The following is an 18,421-nucleotide window of genomic DNA, read 5'->3' on the forward strand; positions in this document are numbered from 1 at the left end:
AAGTGAAAGTGGAGAGTGAAAAAGTTGGTTTAAAACTCAACATTCAGAAAACTAAGATCATGGCATCCGGTCCCATCACTTCATGGCAAATAGATGGGGAAACAGTGGGAACAGTGGCTGACTTTATTTTTGGGGGCTCCAAAATCACTGCAGATGGTGATTTCAGCCATGAAATTAAAAGACACTCCTTGGAAGAAAAGTTATGACCAACCTAGACAGCATATTAAAAAGCAGAGACATTACTTTGTCAACAAAGGTCTGTCTCGTCAAGGCTATGGTTTTTCCAGTAGTCATGTGTGGATGTGAGAGTTGGACTATAAAGCAAGCTAAGCACAGAATAATTGATGCTTTTGAACTGTGGTGTTGGAGAAGCCTCTTGAGAGTCCCTTGGACTGCAAGGAGATCCAACCAGTCCATCTTAAAGGAGATCAGTCCTGGGTGTTCATTGGAAGGACTGATGCTGAAGCTGAAACTCCAATACTTTGGCCACCTGATGCGAAGAGCTGACTCACTTGAAAAGACCCTGATGCTGGGAAAGATTGAAGGCAGGAGGAGAAGGGGCCCACAGAGGATGAGATGGTTGCATGGCATCACCAATTCGATGGACATGGGTTTGGGTAGACTCCGGGCGTTGGTGATGGACAGGGAGGCATGGCTTGCTGCAGTTCATGGGGTTGCAAAGAGTCAGGCATGACTGAGCTACTGAACTGAAGGATTCCTTACAACAGAATAAATAAAATATAAACATGAATATTCATACCAGCTTTTACACACGATCTCTTAGGTGGTATATAGTCTTTTAAAGTTCGTCTATGGAGACCCTTAGGTCTGTGGGCTTAGTTTATGGACCTCTTCCCTATTTGAAGTTATTTGAGCAAGAAATGATGTGTGTGTCTTAGGACCAGGCCCTTCACCTCCCTAGACTTCCATATTTTTACTTGTAAAATGAGGGCAGTAGATCAGAGCCTTCCATTTCTAAAACTCTATGAATTTATGAATGGGTGTTATGAATATGTCTGTTTATGTCATCTGTCTCTCTGTTGCTCATATTTGTGTGTTGAGATAGCAAAGAACATAACCAGAGCATAGGAATCATAGAATCCTCCAAATTTTAGCCATCATCTCAGTTAGTCCATGAGAAGAGGCAGTGGTAGATGGTAAATGGTCCCACAGTGAGTGAATGTCAGAGTTGGGAGTCAACTCTTGTGTTTCCTGACCTCCAGTCAGCTGACCACAGTAACATTGTGTATATGAAGATTTATATCTCACTAATGCCTGTAAGTGGGCTTCCATTGTGGCTCAGCTGGTAAAGAAGCTGCCTGCAATGTGGGAGACCTGGGTTCAATCCCAGGGTTCGGAATATCCCCTGGAGAAGGGAAAGGCTACCCACTCCAGTATTCTGGCCTGGAGAATTCCATGGACTGTTATAGCCCATGGGGTAGCAAAAGAGTCGGACACAACTGAGTAACTTTCACTCACTCACAATGCCTATAAGTAATTACATTAGCTTAATAAGCATCTTTTAAAATTGATGTCAAATCGCAGTTGTTTGCTTGTTAAATTAAGATATTTATCTTTAATTAAAGGTATTAGTAATAAAAATGTTTTATAAACTGACTTCTTGGTATGAAAGACAAGCCAGATGTTTGGGAAAGCCAGAAAGCTTCATTAATGGTAATCCTGTGGGATTTTATGGGTTGAACTGTGTTCCCCAAAGTTGATACATTGAAGTTCCACCTCCCAGAATCTTAGAATCATCTTATTCTTTACCAAGGTAATCAAGTTAAAATTAGATCATTAGAGTGGGCCGTACTCTAATATGTCTGTTTTCCTAATGAAAAGAGATTTGGGGACAGATATTCACATAGGGAGAATGACATGTGTAAATAAAGGCAAGAATCAGGTGGAATTCTATAAGCCAAGGAACGCTAAAGGTTGTTCACAAACCTCCAAAGGCCAGGAGGGCCTTGGAACACATTCTCTCTCACAGCTCTCAGAAGAAACAACCTTGATTTTGGACTTCTAGCCTCCAGAACTGTTGTTTAAGCCACCTAATTTTGGTTTTCCAATGTGGTTGTATAGTTTTATACTCCCACCAGCAACGTATAAAAATTCCTATTGTTCCATATCATTACCAGCCTTTGGTATTGTTAATCTTTTAATTTTAACTACTCTGATGAGGAATGTGAAGTTTTAATTTGATTTTTCTTAAGATTGAAGATATGGAGCACCTTTTCAGCATGCTTATTGATTATTTGCATATCTTCTTTTGTGAAGTGCCTGCCTAACTCTTTTGCTCATTTTTAAAGAAAATTTATTGTTGTTTGGGTTTTTTTTTAATCTTTTCTGTTAGTCTGTGCTTTTTTACTTTAATAATGATGTCTTTTGGTGAACAGATGTTTTTAAACTTGGTGAGATCCAGTTTATCTGTTTTTTTTTCTCTTAGGATTATTCTTTTATGTCCTAAAATCGCTGTCTACCCTAGAGTCTATCTGAACAGAAACAGAGAAAGGATTTTTTTTAAGATTAGTAGTTCATATTGATTTTTATATTTTGCTTATTGTTTCTCATTTGTTTCATATTTGTTTCTTATTTAGGTTTTTATTTTCTGCTTTCCTCATAGTATTGATCACTAAGGCTTTCTAGTGCATTTATAGCATTAGCTTTTATTTGGAAAAAAAGATCTTGAAACTTAGAAAATATATGAAAACCCCCCACCAGACTACATGGGATTTAAAGTGAATATCATCTCTAAGATAGTATGATTCACTGTGTGAGGGTAATCTAGGAAGAATTGCTTATGAGGGACAAACCTGTTTTTTGTGGGACTTGAAGCTTGTTATGAGTTAGGAATCACTTTCTAAGAAAAAATGAGACTTTTTTCAGGAGACTCGGGTTCGATCCCTGGGTCAGGAAGATGTCCTGGAGAAGGAAATGGCAACCCACTCTGGTACTCTTGCCTGGAAAATTCCATGGAAGGAGAAGCCTGGTAGGATACAGTCCATAGGGTCACAAAGAGTTGGACACGATGAATGACTTCACTTTTCTAAGAAAAAGTATTTCACATGCCATTTCTCTTGGGGGTGCCGCATTTTGAGATGTGTCAGATATGTCGGCATGTCATCTGATGTACTGAGATGCGTAGACATGAGTCTGCTCATAGCAGCCCTCACGTGTTGTGTGGTTGTTGTTCAGTTGCTCATTCGTGTCCAACTCTTTGCAACCCCAAGGACTGCAGCATGCCAGGCTTCCCTGTTCTTCACCAACTCGTGGAATTACTCAAACTCACATCCTTTGAGTCAGTGATGCCATCCCACCATCTCATCCTCTGTCGTCCCCTTCTCCTGCCTTCAGTGTTTCCCAGCATCAGGGTCTTTTCTAATGAGTTAACTTCGCATCAGGGGGCCAAAGTATTGAAGCTTCAGTGTCAGTCCCTCCAGTGAATATTCAGGACTGATTTCCTTTAGGATTGAGACTGGTTTGATCTTGTGGTTCAAGGAACTCTCAAGAGTCTTTTCCAACACTACAGTTCAAAAGCATCAATTCTTTGGTGCTCAGCTTTCTTTTTTGGTCCAACTCTAACGTCTACACATGACTACTGGAAAACCATAGCTTTGACTAGACAGACCTTTGTTGGCAAAGTACTGTCTATGGTTTTTAACATGGTGTCTAGGTTTGTCATAGTTTTTCTTCCAAGGAGCAAGCATCTTTTAATTTCATGGCTGCAATCACCATCTGCAGTGATTTTGGAGCCCCAAAAAATAACACCATGGCTTGTAGTGTTGTTGTAAATTTGTACCATACATTCATAGGAATTATAAAAATGTTTGTTTTGTAAGATTTCAGATGGTTTGAAGATGAGATGGTTGGATGACATCACCAACTCAATGGACATGAACTTGAGAGAACTCCGGTTGATGGTGAGTGACAGGGAGACCCCGGCATGCTGCAGTTCACAGGGTCACAGAGGGTCAGACACAACTTGGCGACTGAACAACAATAGCAAGATAGCAGATATATTGCAGATAGAGCATATTTATGAAAAAATAGAAATTCCACTTCGACTAGGAGACAAGGTCAAATCTTTAACTTACAGTTTTACAAGCTGATAACTGGAAGAGTTTGCCACAGTACTAGCTTCTGGCTCTGTTTCTTTCCACTTTCAGAATGCAGTATTGTTAGTGCCCTTCATCTTCATATCATGATGCCAGATGAGTCACAGAGCAGGCACTTGAATTATTCCTGAAAGAAATCATATGCTGGGAGGGTAGCAGTACCTAATTATACAGAGGAGTGACTGTTAACTGCATCAGTTCATACCTCTAAATCCAAGTTAACTGTGTCTCCAATTCAACTTCCACTTCACTGGATCTTCAGAATACCTCTGGTCACTCCAATATGACTGAACATGGTAAAAAATATTAGGGGTACAAAGAGAAAGCTACCTTAAACAGTTATAATTCAAATAACTTACTTTTTCAAAATTTACAAAAATATTCAGTTCGTGTGAATATGTTGTTTGAACCTCTCCTGGATCCTGGAAGGGGAGTGACTCTAAAGCTTAAGATTCATTACTTCATGGTAAATTTACCTCTGCTTATTACTTAAAATTAGAAATATGAAAGAAGCCTGTTATATGCTAATTACCCCCTGCTATAAATATTAGATAATATTGAAATTTTAGATTACAGTACATTAGATGCTGGTACAAACACACACATCCACTATGTGTTGTAGAAAACAGTTAATCACTCAGCACCTGCTCCATATCAGGTAGTCAAGCCTGTTTTAGGAATGAGTATATGCAAGAAAAATATATTTAAAATATGTGATAGTGAGGACCATTATAAAGACTAATATGAAAGTAACTTATCCCCAGGGGTCATTAAATCATATTATTGGAAATGTTGACAGTCTTGTAATCATGTAATAAAAAAAAGTTCTATTTACTGAGTGTTACTCTGTATGCAGAGTACATCATGAGAAACGCTGGGCTGGATGAAGCACAAGCTGGAATCAAGATTGCCAGGAGAAATATCAATAACCTCAGAAATGCAGATGACACCACCCTTATGGCAGAAAGCAAAGAAGAACTAAAGAGCCTCTTGATGAAAGAGGAGAGTGAGAAAGTTGGCTTAAAGCTCAACATCCCTAAAACTAAGATCATGGCATCCTGTCCCATCACTTCATGGCAAATAGATGGGGAAACAGTGGCTGACTTTATTTTTGGGGGCTCCAAAATCACTGCAGATGGTGATTGCAGTCATGAAATTAAAAGACGTTTACTCTTTGGAAAGAAAGTTATAACCAAGGTAGATAGTATATTAAAAAGCAGAGACATTATTTTGCCAACAAAGGTCCATCTCATCAAGGCTATGGTTTTACCAGTAGTCATGTGTGGATGTGAGAGTTGGACTGTAAAGAAAGCTGAGTGCTGAAGAATTGATGCTTTTGATCTGTGGTGTTGGAGAAGACTCTTGAGAGTCCCTTGGACTGCAAGGAGATCCAACCAGACCATCCTAGAGGAGATCAGTCCTGAGTGTTCACTGGAAGGACTGAAGGGGACGACAGAGGATGAGATGGTTGGATGGCATCACTGACTCAATGGACATGAGTCTGAGTAAGCTCTGGAAGTTGGTGATGGACAGGGAGGCCTGGCGTGCTGTGGTTCATGGGGTCGTGAAGAGTCAGACATGATTGAGCAACTGAACTGAACTGAATTCTATACCAGATATCTTGAGACGTATAAGTATACTTCTTTGGTGGCTCAGACAGTAAAGAATCCATCTGCAACATGGGAGACCTGGGTTTGATCCCTGTGTTGGGAAGATCCCCCGGAGACGGCAACCCCCTATAGTTAGTATTCTTGCCTGGAGAATCCTATGGACAGAGGAGCCTGGCAGGCTACAATCTGTGGAGTCCCAGTCAGACATGAGAGTGACTAGCACTTTTATTTTCTTTCATAAATGTGCTATGTTACTTTGTTTAAATTAGTATCTTCCTGAAATCTTTTTAATATTTCAATAATGATAAGGGCTATGCCTTTTTATTCAACTGAATGACTCATGTACTCACTGATGTCAACAGTATTTTGAGTATTTGAGTTAGAGTGTGGTTCCAACATTAAATAATTCTACCACATTTCACAATGAATATTTTTAGAAAATATTTTCCAGTAAGTATTTTAGTAGAAAAACAGTAAAAATTTCCCACTAACTGTTTGCTCTGATCTGAAAAATATTTCTGGCATTCACAATTACATATTTTGACAGTCACATGAGTCTAATATGAACAAAGCAAACTCTTAGATATTAAAAGAAGATACCATGGAAAGAAAATAACTGTTTTTGAGGAAATTTTATATATTCTATGGCATAATTCAAATGCATAAAATGAAAATATTTTTAGAAAAATTATAATTTTTATAAGCATATTTTTAAAAGCATGCTTATTGCTATTGGAAAAGATGCTTAAAAATGTTATGAAGTATATTGAATATTTTAAATCTGACATTTTTATGATGATGAAGTGGGTCAAGGCAGACATTTAGGTTTCTGAGGAATGCTGTCCTGAGTAGCTAAATTAGTTTAACCAACATTTTTAAGTTGATAAAAAATAATATCTCTTGTTTGTCCATCCTAAATGCATAATGTTTATGTGTGAATCACATTTTATTCCATTTAATTAAATAAAATTATTTATGCAAAATACCAAGATCATTGCCTGGCACGAAGAAAATTGTTAAGTATATTAGTTATAACCCCTTATCTCATAATTAAATTAAACAGAGACATCAGTTGTATACTGTTGTGGCCAGCTATGGTAGATTGTCTAATTAAGAAAATATAACTTTTTGTTTAATTTATTTAAGATATAAATGTAATTCAGAATTTGAAAAAAAAGTTGTAAAGAGTAGCATTCAATGCAATAAATATTGATTTAAGTTTCAAGCTATAATAGGTAGGAATTTTTTTTTAAAAAGATGATGACATTGTCTCTGCCCTTGAGGAGTTTATAGCTTTGGTGCCATAATTTGAGGATAAAACCATATGCAAATAGGTGCTCAATTGTCTTCTCTAAATGTTTGGTAGGTAGCCATTTAAAGAAGGGCAGTAACATGTCCTGGAGTGGTCAGATAGAGTGTAAAATGAATCTTAATGAATAGAAACAGCTTTTGGGAGAGTAAAATGTTTTCTCATTCATAAGTAGAGCAGGTATTTTTAAAAAACTGTTTTGTAATTTACTATACAGCTTGTGGCACTTCGTGATGCCCTATTAGGTTTGAGGTTATAGGACCATCCCTAATGGGTACTCTGCTTAGATTATGTTCAAAATTTCCTAGAGAAATTCACAGGACTCAGACTAGCCACTGAATGTGTGTGCAGCTCAGAGGTTGCTACATAATTTAGAGTTTTGCTTTTGTTGTGATTGTTGTTGGATCTTTTCATCCAGGAGCAGGAGTTCAGAGGTTCCTTCTCCGATTGCCCCTGAGGGATGCTGAGAAAATGTAATTAACAACAAAATCTCTCAACCTGGAGAACTTTTCCACAGAGGTCATAGAGAAAGAAAACGGTTTTTAAATGATTAAGAATTAAACCAGAATGTGATGTGCATTCCTGAGAATAACGAAAAGATTGTAAAGACAGAAAGAAATCCTCACTCTTCTGTAGCAAGCAGATACAACCCACCGCATGCATGTTTTCAAGATAAAAAATGACTTGTCAAGTACGAGGTCTTGATGGCACCTTTTATCACACAAGGGTTCAACTGTTAGTCACTCAGTCGTGTCCAACTCTTAATGACCCCGTGGACTGTAGTCTGCCAGGCTCCTCGGTCCATGGAATTCTTCAGGCAAGAATACTGGAGTAGGTTGCCGTTCCCTTCTCCAGGGGAACTTCTGAGCCAGGGATTGAACCCAGGTTTCTGCATTTCGGGCAGATTCTTTACCCTCTGAGCCAGCATGGAAGCCTAGTTTATGTTAACTTTACCCTCCTCTGTTGACTAATTGGGTTTATCCAGAAAAAAAACAAACTAATTTCTCCTGTCTTTATGACAGGGGGTAGTTTCACAGCTTGGAACAAGTTCCCTCTGAAGTCAGGCTCTTACCTTCCCATAAATACTGGAAGATAGAAGTACTGTCTCCATGGATGGTTACATTTTACAGAGATGACTGCCAGGTCCTTGAAAAAGACAGTTCTGGGTCTTACAGCTGAAAAATACTGATCTAGTCTTTGAAAGGACTTATATGCATTTCAGAGAGAAGAGAAAGTACTTACATTATGTTTTCTAAAGCAAATGACCTGAGAAAAAGGAAGGGCAGGCACACAGTTTTATTTTTAATCTTGGCTTCCTAGGAGTTGCCCTCAGTCAGAGCAGCTTATTGTCCAGTCAGCATTTGCTTGGAAGTTGTATTTATGCCACTTGTTGCCTGTGAGGCTTCTGCCCTGAGTTGATGGATCCTTGTGCAGCTTGGAGAATGCTTCCCACTTTGCCCAATGATTGCTTCTGAGTGGGGGCTGCCCAACCTTTGTGACCCCTGGAGCTGACTCTGATCCTGGGACACCTCTTCTTGGCTATCTCTTTTCCTATTTCTCTCTGTTTAAACTTCTAGCTCCTCTGCTATTTGGCTAATTCAAGGAGCTACTAGCCACCTCTTAATGGCTCTCCATCCAGATTGGTATTGTTTTTCAACAATGCCCTTAGGCATGGAGTTCTTCGTTCTCAATTCCAAATAAAGTCAGTGCTGCAAAGCCTTCATCACCTAGCCTGCCTGTCCTCTTGGGAAGAACCTCCTTACCACTCTACCACCTTAGGATACAAGGACCCACTTTTCCTGGAGCGACACCCCTGCTCTATGAGTTTGCACTGCCGTGGATGTGGGGAGGACTTGGCAGTCCCTGGTCTCCTCAGCTTGCCGCTCCAAGTGGGAAACTTTTACCCCATGAGTGAGCTGGGGTGAAAGTCCCTGGAGCCCCAGGATATTTGGCCTTCTGCATCTGGGATAGAGCTGCTGCCCTATGAGTGGGAAGTTGAGTAGAGGATGAAAGACCTAGCTTCCTAGAATAGATGACAAATGTGAGCAGCCTCTCCCTCCTGGGATGAAGCTGCAGCCCCAGCCTGTAGCTGAGGGGAGATGGAGCTCCCATTTTGTTAAATGCATGAATAGAGCTTCTATAATGAGGAGATGGAGAGAGATTCGAGTGGGTTGTGGTTCAACTACTACTATTTTCATTGATATTTAGTAGATTTTCTTGAATGAATATTTCTCTATGGGCAATTTCCAGAGTTTAGATAAATAAAAATTATTTTTTTACCAGTTAAATTATTTTGCAGGAGAGTTAGTTGAGCTCCTTACTCCATTCTAGAAGTCCTCCTTCTCACCTTCATTTTGAAATATGTTTTCACTAGTTATAGCATTCTTGGAATCTGCGTTGACTTTGTTTCTAAAGTATTTTGAAGAGGTAGTTCTGTTGTATTTTGACTTGCATAGTTTCTGATAGTCTGCTATCATTCATTATCTTTGTTCTCTGCAAGGTTTTTTCTTTATCTTTGGTTTTCAGCGACTTGACTGTAATGTGGTCAGGTATTAAAATTTTTTTTCTATTTTTCCCGCTTGGGGTTCTTTGAGCCTTTTGGATTTGTGTTTGTTATCTGTTACTAATTTTGGAAAAGTTCTCAGCTTATCTCTTTAGGTGTCTTTGTTCATCTGTTTCTTTCTTCCTTCTTCTGGTACTTAAACTACATCTGTGTGTGTGTGTTCTCAATTATGTCCAACTCTTTGTGACCTAATTGACTGTCCCCCACCAGGCTCCTCTGTCCATGGAATTTTCTAGGCAAGAACACTGGAGTGGGTTGTTATTTCCATCTCCAGGGGATCTTCCCGACCCAGGGATCAGTCCACATCTCTTGCATCTCCTGCATTGGCAGGTAAATTCTTTACCACTGAGCCACCTGGGAATCCCTCAACTACATGTGTATTAGATCATTTGATATTGTCACCAAGACTCTTAGATATTCTGGTTTTAATGTTACTATTTGCTTATTTTTTTCCTCACTCTAGTTTTACTTGGTGTTTAACTTTGGATGATTTTTGTTGATTTATCTTCAAGTTCATTGATTGTTTCCTCCACTATGACCAGCTGTCCAGTAAGCTCTTGGAAAGAATTCTTCAACTCCAATACCACACTATTTTTTTATTTCTAGAATTGTTATTTGACTGTTTTTTATATGTTACATCTCTTTGCTAAAATTTTCCATCTGTTATTCAAGCTATCTGCTGTTTCTACTAGATATTTTAACATATTAATCATAAATAAAGTCTCTATCTTAGGACTTCCCTGGTGGTCCATTGGTTAAGACATCACTTTTCCAATGCAAGGGACCCAGTGATCTTTGAGTGTTTCCTTTCTTTCTGACTTAACAAGATAGCCCAGTCTCATCTTATGTATTTCCTGATCTATACCTGGAATTAGACATTTCTTCAAGAAGATCTAGTTCTTTTAGTGGGAAATAATATTTAGAAATTGTGATCTGGGGACTGTGGATGTTTTTGACAGCAAGTTATCTTTGCTTCTATACCTTGTACAGTTTATAGAACTAGGAAATGTGTGCTTTTCTTTACGAGGGAAAAATAGCATAGTTTATACTGATAATTCTAGTTCAAATCTAAGATTATTTAATGTGTTTGATTTTATACTTGTATTATTTTATGTCACAGTTAAAATCTTGGTTCTTAATAACAGTAAGATACTTATTTGCTTTATGCTGCAATGTATATGGAATACTCTCAAAATAATGATACAACTCTCACTTACAATAAGATTCTTGAATGCAGTTTTAATATTTCTTTGCAATTCTCTTAGTCATTAATATTTACTAGTGAAGTACAAGTTTCCAACTCAAAATCTACTTTTTTTATAAGATATTTATGTTGATCCACTCTACAGTATGCTTTTTTTCACCTCTGAACTTTTATAATTTTAATCTTAAATCTCATACTCTGTACCTGACTCAGAAGACCTTGAATTGTCTTTTAGTTATTTAAATATGAAAGTTGAGTATAAGGCAGTGAGAACAATCTTCCTGAGAGGCCTATGGAGTCAATCTAGTTTATTATTGCCACAGTAAACTCTGAAGGGCAGGTGCATATCTTCTCTTATATACCAGAAAGTCTTCCTTGTTAAACTGAGTGTAATTTAAATTCTTTTGAGAACTTGTCTCAGAATGACACACACTGAGTAGGTAGACCATCTCCCAGGATCTGGAAATAGGAAGGACCCCTCAAGACTTGATGCTGGATGACAGGTGGGACTAGGGTCAGAAAAATACAGAGCAAGATATTTGAGGATAACGGGCTTCCCAGTGGCTCAGTGGTAAAGAATCTACCTGCCAATGTAGGAGACAGAGGAGACGTGGGTTTGATCCCTGGGTGGAAAGATCTCCTGGAGTAGGAAATAGCAACCTGCTCCAGTATTCTTGCCTGGAAAATCCCATGGACAGAGGAGTCTGATGGGCTACAGTCCATAGAGTGGCAAGGAGTCAGACATAACTGCGTGACTGAGCATGCATGCACACCAGTCAGTCCACTGAAGCTGGATAGTATGTGAATTAATGAATCTTGTGTTTAGAAACTTTTCCTTTGAAAATCATTTTCCACTTCCACATTTAGTAAATTTTTCCTTTAAAAATGTTTGTTCATCTCAGACAAGGACAGGAGTGTTTTGAGAAATACCATACTTCAGGGACTTGGACAAGAGGAAAGTGATAGAAGTCATAGCAAGAAAGTCCCAGGAGGGAACCACATTCAGGAAATCAGAATGAGAGATGGGGCATGGTCACCTCTCCCAAGCCTTCAAGAGCTGGGCTGACCTGTGTTCTGTTTGGGTGAGTGGCTATTACCTCCCACGTTCCCTCTTCACTGAAGCAGTGTTAGAGGGAGAACAAAGGGACCTTGAGCTATAAATTGGAAGACCCAAGCTCTGGTTCTTATTGCATATGCAGTATCAGAATAATCCCTAAAGCTCAGCGCGATCTGACAGCTGTCTCCCATGCTGACCTTTGCTCTTATCATCCCCCAGTCTCTTGGCTCATTCACTGTGCTCAGTGGCAACTTGTTCCTACCTCCCAACTAACCACCACACTGTTTGCCCAGATGAACTTCCCAGGCACTTTGCTCTCATTGCTCAGGTTTATGAAGCACTATTTTAGGGAGGCTTTCCCATCCCTACATGACCTCTTCCCAACCTTCTCTCTCTCATGTCTTTATCAAACTTTTCAGAGCTCTTACAGACATGCAAATTTACTAAAATTTTACATCTTATGGAAATAACCCTGGTAAATAAACAAAACACTGATAAGTACTGTCACATTTAAAGAAAACTCACTGATCATTTTGCCAATAAAATATAAAACTTGTTTTAGTTCTAGATTTTTATAGTGTATCTATCAGAGCAAAACAAAAAAAAACTGAAACAGTTAGTGGTGATTTGATAAATAACTAGCAATATTAGTGATAAATTAATAAGAGTGTGACATGGGAAGAAGAGAAGCAGTCATTTTATATAGTCAGTGTCAGAGAGGACAAGAAAGTAAAATCTATGCCCTTTACTGCAACTGAATAAATAAGATCACAATGAAAATGGCATTAGTAGCAGTAAAGTGAGAAATTCATTCCTAGTCTCAAGGTCAGGTGTTTCTTGTAAGCCACCTCATACCCTTTTGTGAAATAAACCAAAGCATAAACAAATGCATGCCCTCACACACACATCCATACACATACATATACTTTTCTCTCTCACTTCCCTATCAATTCATGACCAGTGGAGACATGTAAAAAGAGAGGTCAGATTAAAAAATTTAAATGACAAAATTATAAGGCAGACTGCCCGATCCCAAATGGCTTGCTGTCTCCTTGTCAGAATTTATTTTGCCATTCAAGCAATAGAAAAATGCATCTAATTGGTTTGTTCCTTATATATAATTGTAGTATGGAAGGATAGCAATCCATCATTATAGTAGGAATTAAAAGGAGTAAGACTATCATTTGAAGTAGAGTCCAGGAAAACCCCACTAAAGTGGTTTTCAGAAGTTGCTTATATTTTTATTTATTATTCCTACCAGTTTCTTCATCTGTAAATTTGGAAGGTTAGACCCCCTAACCTTGGACGGCAAGGACATCCAACCAGTCTATTCTAAAGGACATCAGTCCTGGGTGTTCTTTGGAAGGAATGATGCTAAAGCTGAAACTCCAATACTTTGGCCACCTCGTGTGATGAGTTGACTCATTGGAAAAGACTCTGATGCTGGAAGGGATTGGGGGCAGGAGGAAAAGGGGACGACGGGATGAGATAGCTGGATGGCATCACTGACTCGATGGACATGAGTCTGAGTGAACTCTGGGAGTTGGTGATGGACAGGGAGGCCTGGTGTGCTGCAGTTCATGGGGTCGCAAAGAGTCGGACACGACTGAGCGACTGAACTGAACTGAACTGAACTGAGACCCCCTAAGCATCCACTTCTACCTCAAATTCATTAACAGGTCTGTCTTCTTTCCTCAGTCTCCTTTGGTTACCCTTCAGAGGGCACCAGTAGGCATCCCCAAGCTAATTTAAATTTTCTAAAATGATCTGTTGTGCATTTGGGGTGAACAGAGAAAAAATTTCCACTTGAAGAGTTGATGGGGAATACGTCTGCTGCTGGGCATCTCTTCAAGTTCATGTCATAGTCACAGCCTTCTTGGACCTCCAGTCTGACCTGTGGCTCGTGGTCAGCCTGGGGGAGATCATGTTCAAAGAACAAACATTACAATGTACAAAGTTTCCTTTTGTTGTTTAAAAAAAGACGACTGAGTGACTAAACAACACCACTGAGCAACTGTTGTTAAAAAGAATCTCCCAATTAGAATCAACTGTTTATTAGCTGTATCTGGACATTCAAGCTTCATGAGGTTGTTTTTACTTAATCATTTGCAGTGTAGTTTATCTCAAAGTATGTTCTGTGAACCTCAAGCATCAGAATCTCTCCCACCCCCACGCCTTCCAATGTGTGGCTAAAATACACATTCCTTGGCCTCACCCCAGACCTGCTCAATCAGAATCTGGTGAAAGCAGGTAGTGCTCAGGGATCTGCAGGTTTCACAAATTCTCCAGTGATTCTTATTCACAGTCAGGTCTGAATACCATCATGTTAATGAGTTGGAAGTAATTCTACCCTGACTATCCTGCTAAAAGCATAGCAGCTGGGCAGACCTACACAGACTTACTAGGCAAATCCCGCATCGTGATAGCTCATCAAAGAAAATAAGCTTGACCTATATAACAGGTTGGTTTGCCTTATAATATATGTAATCTGTACAGCAACTTTCTTGAATATTGTCCTCCTAATTTCTGTTCTTGATTTTATTTTTGAGTGATTGTAAAAGCATAAAGAATTTGTTGTATTTCTGCTTATTTTAAACTACTATTTGATTTAAAGTAATAAACTCATTTGATTCCCTTCTCTTTAAGTTTATTTTTTAATTGAAGGATAATTGCTTTACAGAATTTTGTTGTTTTCTGTCAAACTTCAACATCAATCAGCCATAGGTATACATATATCCCTTCATTTTGAACCTCCCTCCTATCTCCCTCCCCATCCCACCCCTCTAGATTGATACAGGGCCCCTGTTTGAGTTTCCTGAGCCCTACAGCAAATTCCCGTTGGCTATCTATTTTACATATAGTAATGTAAGTTTCCATGTTACTCTTTCCATACATGGCACCCTCACTCCCCTCTCCCCATGTCCATAAGTCTATTCACTATGTCTGTTTCTCCATTGCTGCCCTATAAATAAATTTTAGTACTATTTTTCTAGATTCCATATATATGCATTAGAATACAATCTTTATCTTTCTCTTTCTGACTCACCTCACTCTGTATAATAGATTCTAGGTTCATCCACTTCATCAGAACTGACTCAAATGTATTCCTTTTTATGGCTGTGTAATATTCTATTGTGTATATGTACCACAACTTCTTTATCCATTCATCTGTCGATGGACATCTAAGTTGCTTCTATATTCTAGTTATTTAAATTGTGCTGCAATGAACAACGGATACATGTGTCTTTTTCAATTTTGGTTTCCTCAGGGTATATGCCTAGGAGTGGGATTGCTGGGTCATATGGTGGTTTTATTCCTAGTTTTTTAAGGAATCTCCATACCATCTTCCATAGTGGCTGTATCAATTTACATTCCCACCAACAGTGCAAGAGCGTTCCCTTTTCTCCACACCCTCTCCAGCATTTATTGTTTGTGGACTTTTTTGATGATACCCATTCTGATCGGTGTGAGGTGATATCTCATTGTGGTTTTGATTTGCATTTCTCTAATAATGAGCAATGTTGAGCATCTTTTCATGTGTTTGTTAGCCATCTGTATATCTTCTTTGGAGAAATGTCTGTTTAGGTCTTTTCCCCACTTTTTGATTGGGTTGTTTGTTTTTCTGGCGTGGAGTTGTATAAGCTACTTGTATATTTTGGAAATTAATCCTTTGTCAGTTGTTTCATTTGCTATTATTTTCTCCCACTCTGAGGGTTGTCTTTCCACCTTGCATATAGTTTCCTTTGCCATGCAAAAGCTTTTAAGTTTAATTAGGTCCTACTTATTTGCTACTGCTACTGCTAAGTCACTTCAGTGTCCAACTCTGTGTGACCCCATGGACGGCAGCCTACCAGGCTCCTCCATCCATGGGATTTTCCAGGCAAGAGCACTGGAGTGGGGTGCCATTGCCCTACTTGTTTACTTTTGTTTTTATTTCCATTACTCTGGGAGGTGGGTCATAGAGGATCTTGCTTTGATTTATGTCATAGAGTGTTCTGCCTATGTTTTCCTCTAAGAATTTTATAGTTTCTGGTCTTACATTTAGGTCTTTCATCCATTTTGAGTTTATCTTTGTGTATGGTGTTAGGAAGTATTCTAATTTAATTCTTTTACATGTTGTTGTCCAGTTTTCCCAGCACCATTTATTGAAGAGGGTGTCTTTGCCCCATTGCATATTCTTTCCTCTTTTGTCAAAAATAAGGTACCCATAGGTGCATGGGTTTATTTCTGGGCTTTCTATCTTGTTCTGTTGGTCTATATTTCTGTTTTTGTGTTAGTACCATACCGTCTTGACTGTAACTTTGTAGTATAATCTGAAGTCAGGAAAGTTGATTCCTCCAGCTCCATTCTTCTTTCTCAAGACTGCTGTGGCTATTCTGGGTCTTTTGTGTTTCCATATGAATTGTGAAATTTTTTGTTGTAGTCCTGTGAAAAATGCCATTGGTAATTTGATAGGGGTTGCATTGAATCTGGTAAATTTCATTTGGTAGTATAGTCATTTTCACAATATTGATTCTTCCTACCCAGAACATGGAATATCTCTCCATCTGTTTATGTCATCTTTGATTTCTTTCATTAGTGTCTTATAATTTTCTGTTTACCGTTCTTTTGACTCTTGAGGTAAATTTATTCCTAGATATTTAATTATTTTTGTTGCAATAGTGAATGGGATTGATTCCTTAATTTTTCTTTCTGATATTTCATTGATAGTATATTGAAATGCAAGTGATTTCTGTGTATTGATTTTGTATCCTGAAACCTTGATAAATTCCCTGATTAGCTCTAGTAGTTTTCTGATACTGTCTTTAGGGTTTTCTATACACTGTATCATGTCATCTGCAAACAGTGAGAGCTTTACTTCTTTTCCGATCTGGATTCCTTTTATTTCTTTTTCTTCTCTGATTCCTATAGCTAGGACTTCCAGAACTATGTTGAATAATAGTGGTGAAAGTGGACACCCTTGTCTTGTTCCTGATCTTATGGGGAATGCTTTGGTTTTCACCCTTGAGAATCATGTTTGCTGTAGGCTTGTCATATATGGCCTTTACTATGTTGAGGTAGGTTCCTTCTATGCCCATTTTTTTGAAGAGTTTTAATCATAAATGGGTGCTGAATTTTGTCAAAGGCTTTTTATGCACCTATTGAGATTATCATATGGTTTTTATCTTTCAGTTTGTTAATATAGTATATCACATTGATTGGTTAGCGTGTATTGAAGAATACTTGCATTCCTGGAATAAACCCAACTTGATCAAGGTGTATGAGCTTTTTGATGTGTTGCTGAATTCTGTTTGCTAAAATTTTGTTGAGGATTTTTGCATCTATGTTCATCAATGATATTGGCCTGTAGTTTTTTTGTGTGTTATCTTTGTCTGGTTTGTCACGCTAGTAAAGTGATGCTTAAAATTCTCTAAGCCAGGCTTCAGCAATACATGAACCTTGAACTTCCATATGTTCATGCTGGTTTTATTTTATTTTATTTTATTTTTTTCATGCTGGTTTTAGAAAAGGCAGGGGAACCAGAGATCAAATTGCCAACATCCACTGGATCATGGAAGAAGCAAGAGAATTCCAGAAAAACATCTATTTCTGCTTTATTGACTATGCCAAAGCCTTTGACTGTGTGGATCACAATCAACTGTGGAAAATTCTGAAATAGATGGGAATACCAGATGACCTGACCTTCCTGTTGAGAAACCTGTATGCAGGTCAGGAAGCAACAGTTAGAACTGGACATGGAACAACAGACTGGTTCCAAATAGGAAAAGGGGTACATCAAGGCTGTATATTGTCACGCTACTTATTTAACTGACATGCAGAGTACACATGAGAAACGCTGGGCTGGATGAAGCACAAGCTGGAATCAAGATTGCCTTGAGAAACATCAATAATGTCAGATATGCAGATGACACCACCCTTACGGCAGAAAGTGAAGAAGAACTAAAGAGCCTCTTGAAAGTGAAAGAGGAGAGTGAAAAAGTTGGCTTAAAGCTCAACATTCAGAAAACTAAGATCATGGCATCCGGTCCCATCACTTCATGGGAAATAGATGGGGAAACAGTGTCAGACTTTATTTTTCTGGGCTCCAAAATCACTCAGATGGTGACTGCAGCCGTGAAATTAAAAGGCGCTTACCCCTTGGAAGGAAAGTTATGACCAACCTAGATAGCATATTCAAAAGCAGAGACATTACTTTGTCAACAAAGATCCATCTAGTCAAGGCTATGGTTTTTCCAGTGGTCATGTATGGATGTGAGAGTTGGACTATAAAGAAAGCTGAGCACCAAAGAATTGATGCTTTTGAACTGTGGTGTTGGAGAAGACTCTTGAGAGTCCCTTGGACTGCAAGGAGATCCAACCAGTCCATCCTAAAGGAGATCAGTCCTGGGTGTTCAGTGGAAGGACTGACTGTAGTCCATGGGGTCACAAGGAGTCGGACATGACTGAGCGACTGAACTGAACTGAACCTTTCTTTGATCTGCTATTTTCCATGTTATATACATTTAGGATTTATCTTGTATTAATGAAAACCTTATAGATTCTCCTAAGAGTAGTTAGACTCT

At 38.6% G+C, this 18,421-nt stretch overlaps 1 long non-coding RNA gene across 1 annotated transcript in view; it reads left to right on the forward strand.

Annotated features, from left to right (window-relative positions):
* LOC105002839 overlaps window positions 1-3,875 on the forward strand; it is a 9,558-nt gene extending 5,683 nt beyond the window's left edge. Inside the window, exon 3 of the long non-coding RNA XR_827034.1 lies at window positions 3,840-3,875. This is a non-coding gene — a long non-coding RNA (uncharacterized LOC105002839). The remainder of the gene's footprint in view (window positions 1-3,839) is intronic.
* Window positions 3,876-18,421: the final 14,546 nt, after the last annotated feature.

Source organism: Bison bison, unplaced genomic scaffold, assembly GCF_000754665.1.
Source record: "Bison bison bison isolate TAMUID 2011002044 unplaced genomic scaffold, Bison_UMD1.0 scf7180017864458, whole genome shotgun sequence".
Lineage (NCBI taxonomy): Eukaryota > Metazoa > Chordata > Mammalia > Artiodactyla > Bovidae > Bison > Bison bison.